Source organism: Triturus cristatus, chromosome 12 (assembly GCF_964204655.1).
Source record: "Triturus cristatus chromosome 12, aTriCri1.1, whole genome shotgun sequence".
NCBI lineage: Eukaryota > Metazoa > Chordata > Amphibia > Caudata > Salamandridae > Triturus > Triturus cristatus.
The window spans coordinates 782,001,642-782,011,679 of NC_140595.1; positions in this window are offsets into that span (position 1 = coordinate 782,001,642).

Consider the following 10,038-nt stretch of genomic DNA (forward strand, 5'->3'; position numbering starts at 1 on the left):
AGGGGCTGCCATGGTCCCATTCCGGCTGCCTTAAAGGCAGTTAGAATGGGCCATCATAATCCCTAAGGTGATGCCTCCGCAGGCACCGCCCCTATTGTAGGGTATACGATCCAACTAACGATCAGACAGGCTGCTTGAGCCGGTCATAAGCATTGGTTGGTCCCTTCAACTGATGCGGTCTGACTGACCGCATCATAATGAGGCGGTCGGACTGCTCTGCTGGATGTCGGTGCGGCGCCACCGATGGCCTGTCGATGGCGGTCCGACCGCCACCCCAATCAGCCCAAAAGTATTTATCTATAAATGAGTCATGTGAAAAAAGGCACATATAATGCAGTGCAAGTCTTCATAGTAACATACAAATGAATAGAAATGTACTTAAGGGATCTTGATGGCAAGCCCTTGCCTTAAAGGAATTATACACTCAAATATAAAGTAACACACGACTTATATAAGATAGATTATAAGATATTTATACATTTATAACTTAATGACTTAAAGTATTGCATATAAAGTACTGAATATACTGTATTGTAAAGTAAGCATTAACCCATTTGTCTCATGCTTTAACCTGTTACACTTAGTGTATTCAAACACTCCACATACACACACGCACCCACACAAACACAAACAACACATACAAACCCTATTATAACACATTTTACATGTCCCCACACCTTTTTTCTCTGTGTCTTTTTTCTCTTTTTCTCTCTCTTCCCCTCTTTTTGTCTCACTCACACACACACACTACAGCACAAAAGTCTACTGTTGACAAAGTGATAACTATAACTGCACGACATACCCCATTAAGTCATATGCATTACATTGGCATTCATTACATCACAGATACGTTCAGCAATATTAACACAAGGAGTCAATACATCAAATGAGAGATCACTTTGCTGGTATGTACAAGTAGGTCAGCATTCTTGACTCCTACTTCAAGCCTGCTTCTGTCTCCCATGAGGTAAACCTGTATTAGGTGTAGGCATCTGTGTGGAACATAAATTTGCAATAACTCTCCAGGCTGCTGCTTGTAGAGAGTTATGTAAACTGTAGGGGAAGGAGGATATTTGAAAATTAGGGACTCAACAAAATAACAGTATCATCATCAAGTGTGAAGTAATACATAAATTAATAGAGAAGTTAATGGGTGGGAAATGAAACCAAAACATGCAGCAAGATCTGCTGCTGTGCATAAATTATTTAAAGACACAAGTAGTGTGACATTGCAAAATAATACTTCGTGTACAAATGCTGAGAAGGGAGATAGTAAGTAGCAGGTATTAATGTTTGGAAAATTAGAGAAAAAACAACTTACCAAGTCCTTAGACATTATCTCTCACAAAAATTATGTCAAAGTGAATTGAGTTATATTACGTTTAAGAACTCTAACATTACCTACACACCAGGGAGCAAGTGCAGCATTATTACAAGACTGGAGTAATTCGATGAAGGATAAAGGTAATAAATCAATGCAACTACTTATAAAACATCTATTAATTGAGCAGGACAATATTTTGCTGAAAGTTAAAAAGACTGAGAAAGATTTATGGAAAGAGGAAGGTCAGACAAGGACGTCAGAACAAGTAAAAATGTTAACTTTTTTTAGACAAAATGCACCTGATGCATCTAGAGCAGATCGCTTATTGGAACAAAAATGCTATTTGAGGAAGAAGAAATCACGAAACATGAACACAAGAAGAGGAAAGGTTTGGAACAGTAAAAAAAAGAGAGACAAGATTTGGCAAAGAAAAAGGAAAACCAAAGAAAATAATGAAACAATGAAAGTGAACAGTCCATCAAACAGAGAATTCTCCCTCTAAGAATATTGCCTTTTGCCCAACACAACATACTGATTTGGTCAACACACAAAAATATATTTTTATCTGTTTGCAAGGGATTTCTGTTGAGGCAAATACAACCCGAAGTGAAAAAGAAAGTGTTAGACCTGTCAGCCCTAGGGTGGTCTTTGCCCTTGCCTCATTTTTTCCACCCTCTTTTACGTTGGCCTTAGGTCTCCGAGCGCCTTTCCATTGCTAATCAGTGTTAAGGTGCAGGTGCTCTCTTCCCCCAATATGGCTGCCACAGGCCCCTGCTACTGCGGAGTGGCCTTTTTAGTAGCACCCTAGTTGCCAGGAGCTGGCTGGGACCCTACAACATTGTTGCAACACCAACCCGCCTTTTTTTCTCCTATAGCTAGAGTGGGGAAGCTCCTGGAATTTGCTTGAACCTTCTAGAAGAAGGGTGGGGTTTACTTTTGCCGCCTTAGAGGGGGGTCACCTGACCTAGGGATACTTAAGGAAAGGAGAGAACATTTTTAGTCAGTTGGGGCGACGCAGACCTGGGGGAACCTACGCAGGAGTTTTAGGCGGTAGGGCCTAGTCAGGGACCTATGCCACTGAAAGTGACAGGGCTTAGGTGCTGCCTTTTAAGTTGAGTGAGGGATCCTGAACTAGCCCACTGATCTGGCCCAGCGGGAGGGGAACCCAGGGACAACCTACCAAGCCTAACTGAGAACTCCCTTCAGTCACCAACTCAATCTACCCCCCACCCCCCAAGGAACCAAACTACTAAGGGCGCCAGAACCAACAAGCGCCAAGAGAACCTTACAATTTACCACAGAAACTTACCACAGAACTGCTGGGGGATCAACCAGGTATCTGCGCTGTGCCACTCCTGCGCTCCCTGACTTAACCTGGGCTCCCTCCCTAGCTTGTTCTGCCACTGGCGTGTGGTCTGCCACCTCTCCACCTACCTGCCCCGGGCTGGGGCGTCACTGAGAGAGTAAGGGGGCGCTGGGCGCTGAACAAATCGCTTCCCCCCCAGCTACAGGCCAGCCCTTAATTTCTTCCACCCCCGTCGAGGATACCAAGAAGAATTGCTCACCGCTGCGGCCCTGGGCCGTGTAGCCTGTCGCCTGCCACCCTCGAGGCCCGCGGGGAAGACCGGGGCCCCGCCGCTGCCGTCGCAGCCTCAGCAACGCGGCCCTCCGTGAGGAGAGGGCCGCCGGGATTCGAGGTAGGCCTCGCCGGGCCTTGAAGCCGCGCACTGGGGTCACGTGACGGGAGCGGACTGCCAAATGCCGCCCCCGCCGTCTGAGGAGTGTTGAGGAGGCCGCGCCCCCACAGGCCACGCTGGGATTGGCGGCTGCAGGCGCGCCTCCCCTGCCGACGACCCAGCTGGTTCTTGGTCCCCGGAGACTCCGCAGCAAGGTCTCCGCTGGCCCCGGACGACGCCAGGAAGAGCGTCGACTGGCGGGAGGAGGAGGGAGCCCCTCCCGACTGGGGAACCGGTGCAAGAGCCTAGCGGAGGCCGAAGATACAGGTAATCCCCGGGGAGGAGGGCGGGAGGCCCCCCGAGGCCCGGAGCACACCCCTCCCTCGGGGAAATCTATCGTGGAGTGACTGGGCCCCCACCGCCACGGAGCGGGAATAAAACCGGGCCACGGCCCCCTTAACGAGATACCTGACTTGAAGGACCTAGTGGGGATCCAAGGATATCACCAAGAGCGCCTACCTGGCGAGAAGTCATATTCTGGCTTGACTGTTGAAGAGTGGTCTGAAGGACCCCGCCTAATGCCCACAGGAAAAGCGATGCGTAATACTTCATTTGGTTACCAGGGTTAGAGCTTTGATGTCTGGCCCAGTGGTATGCAAAGGGCAGCGCTAGAAGGAGCGCTAATGAATTGCTATGTGCAGCGCTATGTTTAAATGCCATGTGTTACAGCGCTATTGATTGGCTATGTGCAGCGCTATGCTTAAGCGCCATGTTTTGAAGCGCTATTGATTGGCTATGTGCAGCGCTATGTGTAAATGCCATGTTTTGCAGCACTATTGATTGGCTATGTGCAGCGCTATGCTTAAGTGCCATGTTTTGGAGCGCTATTGATTTGCTATGTGTAGCGCTATGCTTAAATGCCATGTTTTGAAGCGCTAATGAATTGCTATGTGCCACGCTTGGCGTAAACGCTGTGTTTGATGCTCCCCAGGATCACCAGGTGTCGCGCTTTGATTCAATGCCAGGTTTTGATGTTTTAATGAACTGCCAATCTATTCCTAATGAAATGCTTTTGATCCTAATGTTGATCTAGATAAAACTGATTGGTTTTATTCAACCTACTGTGTGGTGTCAATTATTGCGTGCGTTTCCTGTCTCAGTGGATGTGTGTGCTGTATGGTCACTTTACATGTAAGCTCTTGGATGCCTACCTGCTCGCGCCACGCTACCCCCATAGGGCCTGGTGACACCCGGACCTACATTGGTGGCAGTGGTGGGATCAGGACCTGTGACTATACAGCACCCTCCAGTGAGACGGAGGGCGCCGCAATTAGACGCCTATTGTGTATTGTATTTCTGCATCAATTGACCCCCACTGTCTAGACTGAGTGTGTGGAGTCCTGGTTAGCCCAACACTGTTACTCACATCCTAGTATTTTTTTGCCTTGATGTCTGGGTCCCCACCTGTCACAATGGAGTTCCAGTTAGCCAACTTTGAGGGGTATACAGTAAGGCAGCTGAGAGAATTCGGGCAGGGGATGGGGTGCCGGGGGTGCGGAGAGCCAAAGGACCGGAACTCCGTGCAGCCTTGAGGGCATGGGTAGAGGCCCACCCAGAGGGTAGAGGGGATGGGGGACAGGAGGGGCACCTCAGGAGGAGAGCGCGCAGGAGGAGCTAGACCTGCTCAATGTTGATGTTTCTGAAAACTTGCCACCAGGGAGACATTCCGGGGCAAGCAGTAGTGCAGGGTCTAGGAGGAGTGCATCGCCAGAAGAGTATGAGGACAGGAGGGAGGAAAGGCAGTTGAAGTGGGAGCTTGCCAAGCTAGAACACGAAAGGGAAAATAGACGACTAGCAATGGAAGAGAAGAAGCTGGCGCACGAGCTTCAGCTTAAAGAGTTGGAGCTGCGAGCTCTACAGTTGAATGCATCAGGTAATGATAATGGTGGCAGCGTACCAAAGGCTCATCGGGAGCCAAAATTTTATCTACCCAAGGATGTGATTGCCAGTTACACAGTGGGGGATGACATCGCCAAGTGGCTGGAGGCGTATGAGGTGGCCTTGACAGCCCATGGGGTACCTGAAAGCAACTGGGGGGGTGGCCTGTATCGCTACATACCTCCCAATGTCAGGGACACCCTTTTTTACCTAGCAAAGGCGGATCAGGTCAGGTATGCCTCCATGAAAGAGGCGCTACATAAAAAGTTTGGCCTCAACCCTGAAAGGTATCGGCAGAAGTTCCGTGGCAGCCATAAGCTGTCCACGCAAAATTGGGTGGATTTTTTTGATTATGCCCGTAAGGCTCTAGATGGTTGGGTGCGTGGCGGCGAGGTGCAGGATTACGAGGGCTTGTACGATCTGTTTTTGAGAGAGCACCTCTTCGATAAGTGTTTTCCGGAGCTGCGCCAACATCTGGTGGACCGCAGGTTGACTGATCCCCGTGAGCTTGCGGAGGAGGCGGACATTTAGGTTAGCACCCGGGTGTCTCACAAGGGCCCCGGGGGAGATGGCCCGAAAGGCGGACAGGGTTTCCCCCAGAAGAAAGAGGGGGGAGATAAAAAGGTGTAGTTCTCCGGAGGCCCACAAACTAGACAGTTTGGGAAAGGAGTAGGGACCCCACCTCAGTCCAATTCCCCAAAGCCCACTTACCCTGACAAGAGTCGGCAGCCAAGGATTGTGCGGTGCTATGAATGTGGGGAGATTGGACACTACAAGGGAGATCCTAAGTGTCACAAGAGACCCCCAGCCCCAACGGGCGGGAAGAGCCCCGGGGTGGCTAGTGTAGCGCTTGGGGTGGAGCTGCCCCTAGATAGGGAAGGGGAGTGGACAGGCCTGACCCTGGTTTCACTCTGGGATAGAGAGATGGTTCCAGTGGTGTCCCTACCCCCGAACACTGCTAAATACCAGCAGAGGGTGAGAGTTAACGGGGAGGAGGTGGAGGCTCTGAGGGACACAGGTGCCAGCATGACCACCGTAGTGAGGCGGCTGGTATCCCCTGAGCAGGTGATCCCTGAGGAGTTCCATCCGGCCGTGTTGGCTGATGGCAGTGTGAGTCACTATCCAGTGGCTCAAGTTCCCTTTGAGTGGGGAGGAGTCAAAGGCCTATTGAGAGTTGCGGTGAGCCCTGCCTTGCCTGTGGGGTGCTTACTAGGGAACGATCTAGAGCACACCGACTGGAAAGATGTGGAATTTCGAGCCCATGCTGAGATGCTGGGGTTACCAGGATGGACTTGCGTAGTCACGCGGTCCATGGCTGCCCGGCATGGAACTCAACCCGGGTTGGAGCCTGGGATAATGGCCCAACCCAACGCCTATTTTGGAGAGGAGAATGTGGTGGAGGACACGCCCCGTGTGATGGATGGGGAGCCCGCGGAGGTACCCCCGGCGTCCGCGGAGGTGGATGTCGTTCCCGTGGGGGACTTGCCGACCCTTGCCGACTGGCATGTGGAAGGAGGGCCTACCCGGGAGGAATTTTGTCATGCGCAGAGGGAGGGCCCCACGCTTGATGGCATGCGGCGGCAGGCCGAAGCCCAAGCGGCCAATCAGGAGACTGGCGGTTATCACGTGTATTGGGAGGATGGCCTCCTTTACAGTGAGCCTAAGGTTCCGGTGCATGGATCTTCGAGGGCCTTAGTGGTCCCCCAATGCTACCGGGCCTTCCTGTTGGAGTTGGCGCATGAGATACCCTTAGCCGGACACCTGGGCCAGGACAAAACCTTTGCGCGGTTGGTCCCACATTTTTATTGGCCCAGGATGAGAGTTGCCTCTGACACCTATTGTAAGACCTGTAAGTCTTGCCAGGCGAGTGGCAAGACTGGGACTAAACTGAAGGTCCCTTTGGAACCGCTCCCGGTGGTCGGGACCCGTTTTGAGCAGGTCGGAATCGACATTGTTGGACCGTTGGACCCTCCGACCTCAGCGGGACACCGGTTCATTTTGGTATTAGTGGACCACGCCACTCGGTACCCGGAGGCTATTCCTCTGAGGACCATCACTGCACCGGTGGTGGCGCCGGCCCTGTTGGGGATTTTTACCCGTGTGGGATTCCCCAAGGTCGTGGTGTCAGACAGGGGCACAAATTTCATGTCGGCCTATATGCAGGCCATGTGGAAGGAGTGTGGGGTGACCTATCGGTTCTCCATTCCTTACCACCCCCAGACTAACGGGCTCATAGAGCGCTTTAACAAAACCTTAAAGGGGATGATCCGGAGCCTGCCAGAGGACTTGAGGCGGAAGTGGGACGTCCTCCTCCCTTGCCTGCTGTTCTCCTACCGTGAGATGCCGCAGAAGGGAGTCAGGTTCAGCCCTTTTGAGCTGCTCTATGGCCACCCCGTTAGGGGGCCCCTCAGCCTAGTGAAGGAGGGGTGGGAGAAGACTTCGAAGAAGCTTCCCCATGATGTTGTCAGCTACATGCTGGCATTCCGCAGCCAGATGGCCAAGCTGTGGAAGGCAGCCTCAGATAATCTGGAGGCTAGCCAAGCCGTCATGAAGGAGTGGTATGACCGCAACGCTCGGACGGTAGAGTTGGACGCTGGATAGAAGGTGTGGGTCATGGAGCCTGGGGAGCTCAGTGCCCTCCAGGACCGGTGGACTGGTCCGTACGAAATTGTGGAGCGACGAGGCCAGACTACCTATGTCGTTGACTGGAAGACCCCCCGTCAGCCCCATCAGTGCTCCATGTCAACCGCCTGAAGACGCACCATGAACGATCTGAGCTTGCTCTCCTCATGGTGACGGATGGGAGCGAGGAGGAAGAGAGTGAGACTCTTCCTGACCTTCTGGCGGCCCAGGAGAAGGATGGATCGGTGGAGGGCATGATCCTCTCCCCATCCTTGACCCCAGAGCAACAGTGGGACTGCCGACAGGTGTTGGGGCAGTACGCCTCGTTGTTCTCCCTCACGCCTGGAATCACTCATTTGTGTACTCATGATGTGGACACAGGAGACAGCCCACCGGTAAAGAACAAGTCTTACCGGCTATCTGACCGAGTGAAGAACAGCATCCAGAGTGAGGTGGCGAAAATGCTGGAGCTGGGGGTGATCGAACCTTCCAGCAGCCCGTGGGCTAGTCCGGTGGTGTTGGTGCCTAAAGCGGCCTCACCGGGCACCACACCAGAACTGCGGTTCTGTGTGGACTACAGGGGATTGAACTCTGTCACGAAGCCAGACGCTCACCCGGTACCACGAGCAGACGAGCTGGTGGACCGGCTGGGAGCCGCCCGGTACCTCAGCACCATCGATTTGACGTCAGGGTACTGGCAAATTGCCATGGCCGATGGAGCAAGGGAGAAAACAGCGTTCTCCACCCCCGAGGGCCACTTCCAATTCAGAGTGATGCCCTTCGGGCTCAAGAATGCTCCGGCCACCTTCCAGCGGTTGGTGAACCAGGTGCAATCTGGCCTGGAGTCCTTCTCAGCGGCATATCTGGATGACATAGCTGTCTTCAGTAGCACCTGGGAGGACCATCTGCAGCACCTACAGGAGGTACTGCAGGCTCTGCAACGTGCTGGTCTGACTATCAAGGCCAGCAAGTGCCAGATTGGACAGGGATCTGTCATTTACCTGGGACACCTGGTGGGCGGGGGTAAGGTGCAACCCCTCCAGGCCAAAATCGAAACCATCATGGCCTGGGAGCCCCCCAAGACCCAAACTGAGGTCCGAGCTTTCCTCGGCCTCACTGGGTATTACCGCCGGTTTGTCAAGGGATATGGTACCATCGTAGCCCCCTTGACAGAATTGACGTCCAAGAAGCAGCCACGAAAAGTAATCTGGACGGCTGATTGCCAAGAGGCATTGGAGACTCTGAAGCACGCGATGTGCACTGCTCCGGTGCTTGCAACACCTGACTTTGCAAAAGAATTCATTGTGCAGACGGACGCCTCTGAGCACGGCATAGGTGCGGTGCTCTCACAACTCAACAACGATGGCCAAGATCAACCTGTGGCCTTTATCTCCAGAAGACTCCTCCCTCGGGAACAACGGTGGAGCACCATCAAGCGAGAAGCCTTCGCGGTGGTCTGGGCTCTGAAGAAGTTGAGGCCATACCTCTTTGGCTCTCACTTCCTGATTCAGACGGACCACCGACCCCTTCGCTGGCTCATGCAGATGAGAGGCGAAAATCCCAAGTTGCTAAGGTGGTCCATTTCCCTACAGGGGATGGACTTTCGGGTGGAACATCGGCCCGGAGTTGACCACGCCAATGCTGACGGTCTCTCACGGTTTTTCCGCCTTAGTGACGAGAACTCCCTAGAGGTTGGGTAGCTCTCCCCTCTTTCGGCTGGGGGGGACGCGTGTTAGACCTGTCAATCCTAGGGTGGTCTTTGCCCTTGCCTCATTTTTTCCACCCTCTTTTTCGTTGGTCTTAGGTCTCCGAGCGTCTTTCCATTGCTAATCAGTGTTAAGGTGCAGGTGCTCTCTTCCCCCAATATGGCTGCCACAGGCCCCTGCTACTGCGGAGTGGCCTTTTTAGTAGCACCCTAGTTGCCAGGAGCTGGCTGGGACCCTACAACATTGTTGCGATGCCAGCCCGCCTTTTTTTCTCCTATAGCTAGAGTGGGGAAGCTCCTGGAACCTGCTGGAACCTTCTAGAAGAAGGGTGGGGTTTACTTTTGCCGCCTTAGAGGGGGGTCACCTGACCTAGGGATACTTAAGGAAAGGAGCGAACATTTTTTGTCAGTTGGGGCGACACAGACCTGGGGGAACCTACGCAGGAGTTTTAGGCGGTAGGGCCTAGTCAGGGACATATGCCACTGAAAGTGACAGGGCTTAGGTGCTGCCTTTTAAGTTGAGTGAGGGAACCTGAACTAGCCCACTGATCTGGCCCAGCGGGAGGGGAACCCAGGGACAACCTACCAAGCCTGACTGAGAACTCCCTTCAGTCACCAACTCAATCTACCCCCCCCCCCCCCCCAAGGAACCAAACTACTAAGGGCGCCAGAACCAACAAGCGCCAAGAGGACCTTAAAATTTACCACAGAACTGCTGGGGGATCAACAAGGTATCTGCGCTGTGCCACTCCTGCGCTCCCTGACTTAACCCG